Source organism: Falco punctatus, assembly GCF_963210335.1.
Source record: "Falco punctatus genome assembly, chromosome: 5".
NCBI lineage: Eukaryota > Metazoa > Chordata > Aves > Falconiformes > Falconidae > Falco > Falco punctatus.
In genome coordinates this window covers 52,154,115-52,166,705 of record NC_137584.1, presented here as the reverse complement: position 1 = coordinate 52,166,705, position 12,591 = coordinate 52,154,115, and positions in this window count along the sequence as shown.

The window sequence follows — 12,591 nt, the reverse complement described above, 5'->3', positions numbered from 1 at the left end:
CAGGCCGGACAGGTTACCAATGGATAACTTTGCAACTTGGAATGCTGATTTTCTGTTACAGACAGTACCACTGGGTGCATATGTGCTGTATTTGTAGACACTGATGAAAAGAACATGGTGCAAACAGACTAAATGGTGTTTAATCAGGGGTTTAAGCACATGAGGAATCCTAAGCAATAGTCTTGTGACAGGGAAGCTGTCAGGATCGATCAACAGAGGATGGAAAGCAGTCATTCTCTCATATTGAATTCTTCTGGTTTTATTTTAAGACATAATGTCTTCATTAGTTCTTAGACGTGTTTGTTTGGGATAGTTGTTTGATAAAAACTATGGCCTGTTCACTGGCGTGTTTGAATTGAGAGGAGTATATCTTTGTATGTTTTGTTTAAACTATAGGAGTATCATGGGGAAACCAAGTGTGAGGGGACTTTAAATATAAAACACAGTAGGAAGAAAACAAGCAAAGAGCTCAGTTCAGTTGTCAGCTGAAAAGAACCCACAGCAACATATATGCCAGAGTAGATATCATGAGACTGTGAACATGTTTGTTTGATCAGAATTTACTAATTTTTATTCTGAAGGTTTAGTAATAGGTAGTTTAAAAAAGAAACATTTACCAGTCTAATATGCTTTCTAAAAATTCAGATCAAATCCTGGTATTGCAAGTATTTTTGCATGTTCTTATCTGTAAGCAGGAAAAAGTATTTAAAGCAGATTAGAGCACAGGGAGAACAATAAGAAGAGAGCAAAACTTTAGGCAACATGTAAATGTAGTAAAGAGCCTCAGCTACTGTGAGTGGAATTTCACTGCCCATGAAGTCTGCTTTACCTATTTCGCTGGTTCCTGTGTTTGCAAACTGTAAAATGAACTACTGTGGCAGCCTGAATATTTCTGGTGGGAATAATGTCTCATAAAAAATAAGGGCTTTTTAGGAATGACAGTTAAACCAAGAAATATATCTGACTTTGAAACACACTGACATTCTTGAAACATTCAAAGTCTGTATGTTTATTCCAGAACAATACTTTTTTTTTTTTTTTCATTAATTTACTTGGGACTATTTGTCTGGGATGGGCTGTTACTATATGGATGGCTCAGAAAAAAAACAGGTGGGAAAACAATGTAAATATTCAGTGTCTGGAATGTGAATATCAGTTAACTGAAACCAGTAAAGGATGGTCTCAGAGCCTGGTTCTTCCCGTGCAAGAGGAAGGGACATAGGAAGGGAAACGGAGCTTGAATACTTACACTGTTGGAGGTTTTAAGTATTCACCATGCTGGAAAGGAAGCATTTAAAATGTCTAAGTTCAACGGAAAAACAGACTTTCATAGGGATGCCCCATCCCCCTCAGATACCCATGCATATTGTCTACTTCAAGTAGTTATGGCTGGAAAATGTTTCCTTTTCTGCCAGCACTGTGAGGATGCTTCTGCCCCTTTTTTATCCTCCGTAGGCTCAGAGGAGCACAGGGACGAGGAGGCACTGCCAGCCGGCTGTCTGGCAGGCTGCTGCCTTTGAGTGAGCCACCCCTGTGGCTCATGGCCCCGCGCATTCACGTCAGTGCAGTTTGTGGCAATGGTGATGTGTAAGTGGTGTGAGGGGCTGCTCTCCATTTAGCTGTATCCACTGGAGAAGGAGCTCTGCAAGCTCAGCAGGCATCAGTCGCTTTCACTGGGGCAACTAAGCCTGGCAGAGCTGTGCCCCAGCGTTCTGGGCCTCACACCCGCAAACATCCTTGGTCAGGAGTGGGAGATCTTCTGAGAAGGGGAACCGAGCCTAGAAAAGCAAGATGCAAGGAGGAGGGCAGACAAAAGGACGGTAGAGACTTTACTAAATATTTCAAGTCAACATTGATTGCATTTTTAATGAAAGTTCAAAGTTCACTGGAGAGTTCATTACATCTGAATTGTAGCTTGTTTCCTTCAGCGTTTTAAGCCTCAAGTTAAGGACCAAATTAAGGACCTAATAACTTTTGTGTTCTATTTCAAGAAACAGAAGACAAGTCTTGTGGGAGTTACTCATCACCTATTGCGGAATGAATACTGCTCTTCCCTCAGCTTGCTTCTGCAATCCGTTTGGGCTCTCAGAAGCAAATGCTGAGCAGCAGTACAAGAGCCACGTGGCCAACCATGAAGCATCAGACAGCTTTTCCCGAAAATGTAGTTATGTGCCAAGAGGGTAGTTTAGATGTGGTCATCTGTGATTACCGGGCTCATCCATTGTAGCTTAGCCCACAGATTTAAGCTATATGCCTGTGTAGGCTAGGAAAGCCCAAGCAAGTTGATACACAGAGATAAACAGCGGCACAACTTGGAGGGATGGAGGAGGGCATTTCTTGGCCACTCCCAGAACAGTGCTAATGAGCTCTGGTTTGTAATTTAGAAAGCAAGCTCAGTGTTCTGGGCACACAGTCAGCTTCTGTATTTTCATAGCTACTTTGGCTGTTAGGCTGTAAAAGTTTGGTGTAGGCTTAAAATAGAGGCAGCTTTGCAAGAGACAGGTGTTTTCTGATATTTTGTTCTTCCCTGGTTATTCAAAAGTATGTGGATGTTCCCAGTCTCGTTGGGCCACTGGGCTCTTCTAATCATCATCTGTTTCACTTCTGTCTTCAATGGAAAACCTTCTTCAAAGAAGCCTGTATAATCTAGGCAGAAAATGGGAGTAGATCTGACTCCTGATGGTAGCAGAATTTTGCCTATTTCTTTTGTGGTCTGTCCATCATGACTAAATACTTTTCATGATTTATACAACTATTATCAAATGATCAAACTAATTACCACAGAAAAAATGACAGCTGTTTTGCTGGGTTTCTTCAAATTTACATGCCACTGTGTTAGACTGAGGATCACCTTTGCCTGACAGTGCAGCAGAACTTCCGATCATCGCTTTTCTTCCCACTAACCAACGCCAGGAACTGGTATTTTTGTGTACTGGAATTTGTACCCAGCATGGCCCAAAAGACTCCCTCCTTGTCCAGAAATTTAATCTTGTGATTATTCTTTCAAAACTAATAGCAGAAATTCTCTGATGATGACAAGGGCTTCTCTGATACCGGTTGCTTACAAAGTCCTATTTCCCTGAACATTTATCATTTCAAACTTCTGTCAGGCCCAAGCTCTCCTTGTCTGGTTTATCCCTGGGTTGTGCACTTGCTTGAAGCCTGGAGCTGAGCTCCTTTTTCTGTTTAGTTCTGTAACAATTTTGCTGATTTTCTTCACCATGTTATCTTCACCATTAAACGAAGGCAGCAGTGTAACTCCACCACTCCAATCCCTGTTATTCAAAGTACTTAGCAGATGTATCCACAGGTCCCTAGTAGACAAATCTAGTATTTTCTTGAGCACTATCTTAAAGGTTAGTGGTTCATTGCACTAGCCACAGTGATTTTTCTGTCCCTGCTCTCTTTCCTCAGAAAATAATATAATAAGCTGAATACAATAAGCTAAAACTTACTCTTCGACTCTGCCCAGCTTGTAGTTTAGACCTTGGGTTGTCCTGCTTCTCAGAGCTACAGAGCTCTGCTATCTACACAAGTGCATGAGTCAGCACACTATGATCTGCCAGCTTAAAATCTGTCTGACCCTTTCTCATTTTTCTATCTTTACACAGTTGTCTTTGGATAAAAGCCATGCTAGCAATGGTGCAATGAAACAATCAAAGCTAACTGCAGTAGGAATGACACCATGGAGGAAGCGGTAGTTGTGATGGCCTAAGGATATGATTCAACAACACACTAACCAGGCATAACAGCTCTTTGCCACTAAAAGAGGAGCTCTTCTACCCCTGCTTCCTTCCTTTCATTCCTGCCACAGATGTATGGTCTGTCGCTTGCTCTGCAGGCATCTGAGGCTTGCCAGTCGCTATGGCAGTGTGGGACTGAGTACTCATAATCCTGGAGAACAGAAACAACCCCAAGCTGTATTTCCCCATAAAGAAACCAAGTTATTGAGACATTATCTCAATGGATCAATACTACTACTTCTGGAGTTGCTGTACCATTTTTCTTCATTTGGTTGAGGTTTTTCTGTGTCTTTTAACAAAGTGAATTCCTCACGTCCACTTCATCTATGGTAGAAAAAAATTCTGATATATTCTTTTTCTGATCGATAAAGTACTTAGGTTTCTGCTTCACAAGGACTTCAGCCATTTAAATATCATGGAATCATGGAATCACAGCATCACAGAATGGTTTGGGTTGGAAGGGACCTTAAAGATATCTAGTTCCAACCCCCCGCCATGGGCAGGGACACCTTCCACTAGACCAGGATGCTCAAAGCCCCATCCAGCCTGGCCTTGGGCACTTCCAGGGATGGGGCATCCACAGCTCCTCTGAGCAACCTGTTCCAGTGTCTCACCACCCTTATCATGAGAAATTTCTTCCTTGTAACTAACATAAATCTAATCTAATTCATGTGTAATTATTCATTATTACTGAGTTACATAGCTACAGGTATGCATACAGCAAGTGACTGTAGGACAGTCATTGTTTGTGAAAGAAAACCTTCATTGGGAAAAACAAAGGCTGGAGAAATTATCAGCTGAAAATCAGACTCAGCATATGGAGATTCCATAAATGCTGAGCAAAGTCTTTTGTTGCTGTCTGTAGCTTTAATGAGAACAGTTTGTGTTGAAAACTTTTGTAAATTCCATATGAAATTTTTATTTCTCTAAGACACGGATCACATTCATGTCCTCTCTAATTGTGTTATATGCGGTCTCCTTTGAAGTAATTACACAGTTTACATTTTGATTCATTAACTAAGTATCGTAACAAAAAACCTAAACCAGTTTGAAAAACAATTCAGTCAAGACTTGATATTGTATTCTTTTAACAGGGCTGATTATCTTCTCAAATGAATACCTTGGGTCTCAGGGCAAACAATAGATCCGATGGACAGGAGCCTCTTAAATCGCTCCCCAAACATGCAGACTGTGCTGGTCACTAAAGCAGAACTCAACTTCTTTTTAGGTATTAGTTTCCCACCACCACCCACTACAGAATCAGCAAAGTCCTTGTAGAAACTATTTTCAAAAAATGAGCCACCCTGTTTTGTTTCAGTTGATGAACACAGACGGATGGTACTCTACTCAGTCACAAATTATTTTTGATATGTTGCAGCAGCTCCTGCCTCATAAATAAAATACAGGCTTCGGTCACTGAAAAAATGCAAGGTGTGATAAAACATCAGTTAACCAGTGCAATTTCCCCATTCTTTTCCTTGTGGGTGAGCATGGTTTGTCACCATGATCTCCACCATGGAAGAACCAGTTGCTGGTGAAGTTATAGTGAGGCTGTGTGAAACAGATTCCAGCACTGTCTAAACTCACCTCTCCTTTTTTTTTTTTTTTTTTTATGTTTGGATACCTCTTGAAATTTTCAGATTAAAAAAAAAGGACAAACTATTTCCTAAATATATTTAGTATAATATCCATGTTTTGGACATTTACAGGATGCCAGAGAAAAATTCTTTTGGCTTTAAGCTGACTTTTAAAAATATTCATGTGGGAAGAATCTACCACTGTGGCAGATCATTAAAGGTCTTTGGCTGCTTTGTTTATGTGCCTCTGTGTAATTTCATCTACCTGATGGTTGGCTGGGATGAGATCCAATATGTTTATGCTGCAAAGCTCAGTGTTTCTGTTCATATGCCCAGTCAGCCTCAGACTGGCATATTGCTAATAAATGAAGTCTAATAAAATATTTTCAAGTTCCACAATAATAATTTGGAAGACTGACAGTAAGGGAAAAGCTATTTTATGGCTATCTAAAAATTACACTGAGTAGTAAAGTCTACAGTACATGGCGTAACAGTTGAGGATCCGTACACCTACAGATTAGGAAACTCAAAGCAATACCTTTGATGGCTGGCACATTTGTATTTTCTGTGACCTGTGTATACAACCAGCGTAAACCATCTGAATTACTGGTGTTACAGAAACATTTCTATTAAAATTTCTAACTTATACAAACAAAATCTTACACTAATTTTTTTAATACTGAGTGATATTAATGAAAGTAAAAGAAATTAGGATTTTTAGCACATACTGCTCTCCGAATATTCCCAAACATTTGTGGGTACTGCATACGTGATTATGAAATCACTGTAATAAATGCAGCTGTGTTTATTTCATTGCATAGATCAGACAAACTGTACAAGCTAATCATCAGTGTCTTGTTCATAAATCAGTAAAAAAAATGCAGCACAGTATGCAAGATTTACTCAGACCTTCTTTCTGTTCCAAGTGTTTTCAGACTTGGCAGAGTATACATTCCTTGGAGAACTATGAACATGCCGAGTTTCAAGCATTTCTAGCAAAAATAATTTTTTAGTTAGTTCAAGAAAAATATATATAAACACTTCGCTTAACAGCATAGGAATCAGCTTTTAAATGCAGTGGAATACAGCTATAAAAGTTCTGTTTAATTTTTCTTAAACATGGGGTGAAAGAAAGGGTAAAGAATTTCAGCCTATTTCGTATTTCAGGAATAGCGTCTTTAGACAAAAAAAGTGCTGACTGTATTAGAGCCTCCTTCCAGGAGTCTCCCTTATGGTCTCTTTCTAAAAGTTTGCAAATGTAATCCCTGGTTGTACACACACAGAACAAAAACCCGCATAACCAACCAAAAAAAAACCCAAAACAAACACCAAAACCAAACCACCCAAAAAAAACCCTAAACCGAAACAAAAACCCAAACCCAAAAATCCCCAAACAAAACCAAAAAAGAGTCTCACAGTGATGCCACTTTGGTTCTTTAATGTGCTGCTATTTCTGTGCTTTGTATTTAATGACAGTTATGACTGCAGGTTTGAATACTAGTGCAATTATTGTGATCCACAACCAAAACTTGTAAATGCAGTCAGTTATTTTCCACTGAAGTCTATAATTTTTTTTACTATGCTTTCCCTATAGTTGTTTTTTGATGTACTTTGATAAGGAGGTCTCATTTAAACCTGTTATTCCATTAAGATTAATTTAAGAAAACCTTAAAACAGAAGTCTTCTTACTAACAGAAGTCTTCTTTCTAAAATATCTATTGTACATGTAGTATGTTTAACTATTAGGCTACGTACAACTGCCCTCAGTGAAGCAGTGCTACTCGCATGCCCACGGTGTTCTATTACGTATCTAAGCCTTACGCGTTTTGCTGCAGAGGCCCTTGTTACTCCATAGAAATATGTTGCACACAGTCACAGGTGTCCTGTTTGCACCTGAGACCCCTTGTTGCTATTTCTTTTTAGTATTTCTGATGCAAAGGGAAATATTTAACTTTTCCTTTGCTAATTAGTTACTGGAGTAAAATCATATTAAAAAGAAAACTCTAGTATACTGTTTAGCATATGCATTGCTTAGAAACAGTTTTCTGTACAAATATTTCTGTTTATTCTCTTTAGGGAATGGATTTTTGTTTGGTTTTAGTTCTGCATTTGTATATGCTTAACAAAACAGTTTAAAATTACAAACATGCTTTCCAATGTCTGTTTGGGAGAACAGACATGTAGTCGGGGGAACTTCTCAGCAATATATGTTCTAGCCTGGAAAAAAATAGTCACTTGATGGTTTTAAAACATCTTAGCAGTTGTATTTATACTGAGCCACTAAGCTATAGAGGGGGAAGGGAATTAAATTTCCCAAGCAACATGAAAGTGACTTGAGGCCAACTACAAATCTGATCAGGAAAAATGGCAGGCTGCAAATATCATAATGTCGTACTTTGATATTAAGATAGAATCTGAGTTTTATTTCTAGAATATAACTACGTATTTCTATAATAAAACTTTATTTCTATAACCGTAACTGTGAGGGCTATATTTCATGCTCTTAGCACATTCAATAAAGGAAGACTGCCTGCTTGCCTTCACAGTTCTTTGCAGGCATAATCTTCACAAATCTTCTCATTTAGGAAAATTACTGGATTTTCTGGAGTTGAAGTGTCCAAATGAGGTCTATGATTTTGGATATAGAGTTTACCATTTGAAAAAATCAAGAATACTTAAATTAGTTTATATTGTGTGGTTCAAGAAGAAAATTATAAGTTTACCTGTTTTTCTTTTAAGCCACAAGATCCATCAGCAAAATTTACCTACAAATTCTTTCCTGTAAGCTACAAATTCATCCTTGCCCATGAAGCCAACAGAACATTTGACAAAAATTAGGTTGCTGCTGTGCTTAAACCATGGTTGATCATGTAGATCCAGGCTGTCTAATTGTTTCCTTTTTTCTTTTTCCTCTCTTGTCTTGTATCCACCTGTTGTATGATCTTTGTGTAGGAATTGCCTTTATTTACTCCTTGGCTTTGTACAGAGTTTTGCACCATTGGGATTCGTGGCTACGACTGAAGATTTGGAGGTGTTTGCAAGTGGTTATGTCCACAAGCCCGTGTTTGTGCACACTAGAGGTGACGCTGAGATGGCTTTGAAAAGCTGAATTTTATTTATGGGACCCTCCCTGACATGCCTGGGTTACTCTGTACTAGCAATACTGTTCATTGGCATTTCATAGAGAGAATGTGAATAGTAGTTTCTCCTACTGACATTAAGTGTAAACACTGGCAGAGAAAATAAAACAGTATTTGCAGGCACTTAGCCAAGCTATTAAAATAACCAAGCAAATATTTTATTTCAATTGCTACCTTCAGACTGTTTTTTTCTGCAAGGTCTTACTCCATTATAGTCCCCTTGTGATAAATTACTGAATGGTTCAGAAAGCAGGCTACAGAAAACAAAAGATGCACCATGGTTCTTTGTGATATGAGCTGCATGTTCTATCTTGTACTAAATTAATCATAAACATTATTCAATATTTAAATATTGAAAAGGAGAAAAGAGCAGGTGCCTGCCAAGAACAGGTGTTACAAATTTAAGGTTAAATAAAATGCAACAATCTTTTCCACTTATTATTTCCGTAATAGACATCAGAAACCATACTCTGCACTAATATGTCCCCAGCTGCTCAGAAGAAAAGCCTTTTGGCACTTGTTTTCTGATCTGGTCTTGTTTCTAGAATTTACTTCCCTCTTCGGTTCTCAAGGTTTTGATTTTGCTGACTTCAGTGGAACTCTGTAAATATCATGTTGCTGATCTTAGAGTGATTGCAAACATTACATTTACAGTGAGTAGCTCAATGAATACCTGCAAAAATAATTCAGCAGGCTGCCCAAGGACAAAGGATTTGCCCAAGGTTTATTTTGATTTATTTTAAAAGCACATAAGAAATTCATTGCTGTCCACTTTTGAACGTGCATGCAAGTATCTGAAGGAGTGGTGCCATATTATCCAAGCCTTTTCCCAAGTCTATCAATGGGTCATCTGAGTCCTGTGAGAAAGGTTATTCATGATAAAATTAGTGAACCAGTTTGGTAGATGGGATCATTTGATTATAATCTATTATAGCATGTGAACAAGCACTGTCCAAGCAAGATAGTGGTGAGAGACAGAGATTAGCAATCATCTTGTGCAAAAAGTCTTTTCCCTACCTGCTTTCCCTCCACAACTTCTCCTTAAGTGACTCCCAGCCTTATCCTTCAGAAAACCCTACTCTTTTTACAACATGACAGCATCTAAAAACATGGGAAAATGTTTTGAAATAACTTTGAAGGAGAATGCATTATGCACCAGTGAATCACCAACGCATTTCTTGCTGATCTTGGTTTACATCCCTGACACAGTCTGAAAAATTGTAGTAGGTTTGGGACTGTACTGAAATACTGGCTATGATGGCAGAGCCAATGATAGACTTTTTCCTTTTCCAGATGGAGTATCAGAGTTATCAAAACAACTAATGTACAGCTCCAAAGAGTTTTTTCCTTGGAGGACCTTAATGCATGTTACAAATATTTAAACCAAATATTTATATGAAGGCAAATTAAACTGTACAATAGCTTCTATATCTATTGAAGACATAGAATGTTAGCATGTTTTCATGTAACTAAAAATTGTATAAGGAAACACTTCACTAGGACTGTAATGCAGTACTGGCACAAGTTGTCTGTAGGGCTGCTGGAATCTTCATTCTGGAAGGTTTCAAGGCCTGGCCAGACAAAGCCACAGCTGACCTGATGTGGCAGTAGCCCTGCTCTGAGTGGGAGGTTGTGCTACAGGACATCTGTGCAGTAGTTGTCCTTGAAGGTTTTCAAGATAGGCTGGGCAACCTGGTCTGAGCACACAGTTGACCCTACTTTGACTTTGAGACCTCATGTTGCACCTTCCAACCTGAGGAATCCCATGATGCTATGACCATGAGGTGCTTTCCAACCACTATTATTTCCATGATACTGTGAATACAAAATCCAGACTAGCTGACATGTTAATAATATTCTTTCAATGTAATTGTCCAGGCATATAAAGAAATCAGTTTGTGGTTTTTTTTTTTTCTGGAGACAAGACCACAGCATAAATCCCAGGGATCCATCCAGAAACTGAAGAGACTGCTGGAGACCCTGAGCTTAGGAAGGGCTTGAAGGCCCCAGGCTGAGCTGAAATGGGGCTTCTGGGCCCACAGGCAGTGGGGTTGGGGGGGGTCCCAGGTGGGACTGGTCAGGCCAATTCAGTCCCTAGAGGTTCTTGGGGGACTGCCACATAACATTGCTATGTGCATAGAAACTGCATCTGAACCACAAGCCTGTTGGAGACTGTAAAGTACTCAAACAACATCAGATGTTTGCCAGATTCTTACATTTTTTTGCACGCATCTGCAATTGGCTGCTTTGGAGTGAGGACACTGGGCTATATGGACCTCTGCTCTAACCAGCAGAGCTGTATTTATAGTTGATGGAACTCATCAAAGTTCACATGATAGGAAGAATCAGCTTTTATTCCTAGGCGTCTCCTAGGTCCTAGGGCAATCATCTCTCTTTGAGGAACATCTTAGACTATAAGAACAAGGGACCAAAGCAGGGCTGAAGAGGAGAACTGAAGATATACTTAGACAAAGAGAAGGAACTGGGGCACAATGAGAGTAGACACACAGAGGAAGGCTGGAACAAAACTGACCAAGTCCCAGGAGGACATTAGTAAGGAGCTAAAGAGGTTGATGTACAGTAGGCAACTGGGGCAAACTGAAGGGAAAAGCTTTGAGCAGCCATCCTGCTTCAGAGGAAGACTTACGTGTAACCAAAAAGATTCTGTTTTCCATGTGGTTCAACAAGTCCATTCTGTTCTCCCTCCTTCCTCCCCTCATTACCATGTGGGTACCTGAATCACCATACTGCTCGGCCAAGGAGGTGGTTTATTCAACATCCACAGTCTGGTGAAAGATTTTAGCTTTTAAGGAGGTCACGTATTTAATGTTTTGGTAGTTGACTGAGAATTGATCTTTTGCAGTAAACTGACACTGGGTACACACATAATTCTGGTGGAGGTTTTAAATTGCTTGCTGTCACGTGTAATTGTGCTGACTTCAATGGACTATTTGTGTTAGAGATGTGGAAACTCATCAGTAATAATATAGAAGTCTAAATGTTTAGATATGCTTATATTCCTTCACTTAAATAGCCAAATCGCAGTGTGTCTATATAGAGAGAAAGATACACTGTAAGTATACATGTTGACATGTTTTCAGTGACATTTCTGGAGGGCATATCTGTCATCATTCTGTAAAGCAGAATACACATGTGCCTACCCACACAATTCTACATCCATATTAATCCAATGTTAATTAATTTTCTTAATATATAATTTCAACTTTGCTGCATTGTTCTGCACATTTAGCTGCCTGATCAGTACACACACTTCGTTACGCTGCTAGTCATAAACCAGATATAAGTACTTTATTTCATATGACCATGTATGTCCCAGATTACGCTCTTTCTCAGAAGATGATGCTACAGCAATGTCATGCTGCTGTGAGTACAAGGTGCCACTCTGTGATATACATCTGAGATTAATTATAGAAGCTAAAGAACAAGATGCTTTCATCACTGTCTTGGAAGCCTTGAGAACCAACTTGCCATCTCATGTTAACTGAACAGGATTTTCAGAGAGAAGAATCTGATCTTATTTGCATGCATATCTCAATACAAAGTACTGACTAACTTCTTTGAAGTTCTTCTTCAAGGCATCTTCAAAGGTGGGCCTCTAGTTTGTAAGGAGATATAAATGTAAATAAAATCAGATTCAATTAATTTTTTAGTTTACTTCTTTAACAATAATATTGTTACTGTTAAAATGCTGTTACCCTGGGAGCACTTCAGTCAACAAGTATATACAAACACTACCACTGTAATGCTTGATGGTGTTGTCAGAAAAAGCGCCTTATAAAGTTAAAAAAAAAAAAAGCATTTTCTGAACTGTGAATCATTACCACAACACAGAATTATGCAAAAGCTCAGCTAAATGGAGATAATCCAAAACTCACTTGTTTTTCCTGGTGAATGTATATCTTTATTTTATTCCAGGCAACAGTGTTATCTGCAATAGGATTTGTAGTATCAAATCAAGACCATGTTTCCTTTGATTTTTACTGTTATCTTTTATAAGAAATTAATTATTCACTGTAAAATTACTTTCACTATGAAAACGTAAAATAAAGTCTGATGCTTTCCCAATTATCTGCCTTTGTAGGCTCTGCTAAATCAGATATAGAAGTAATA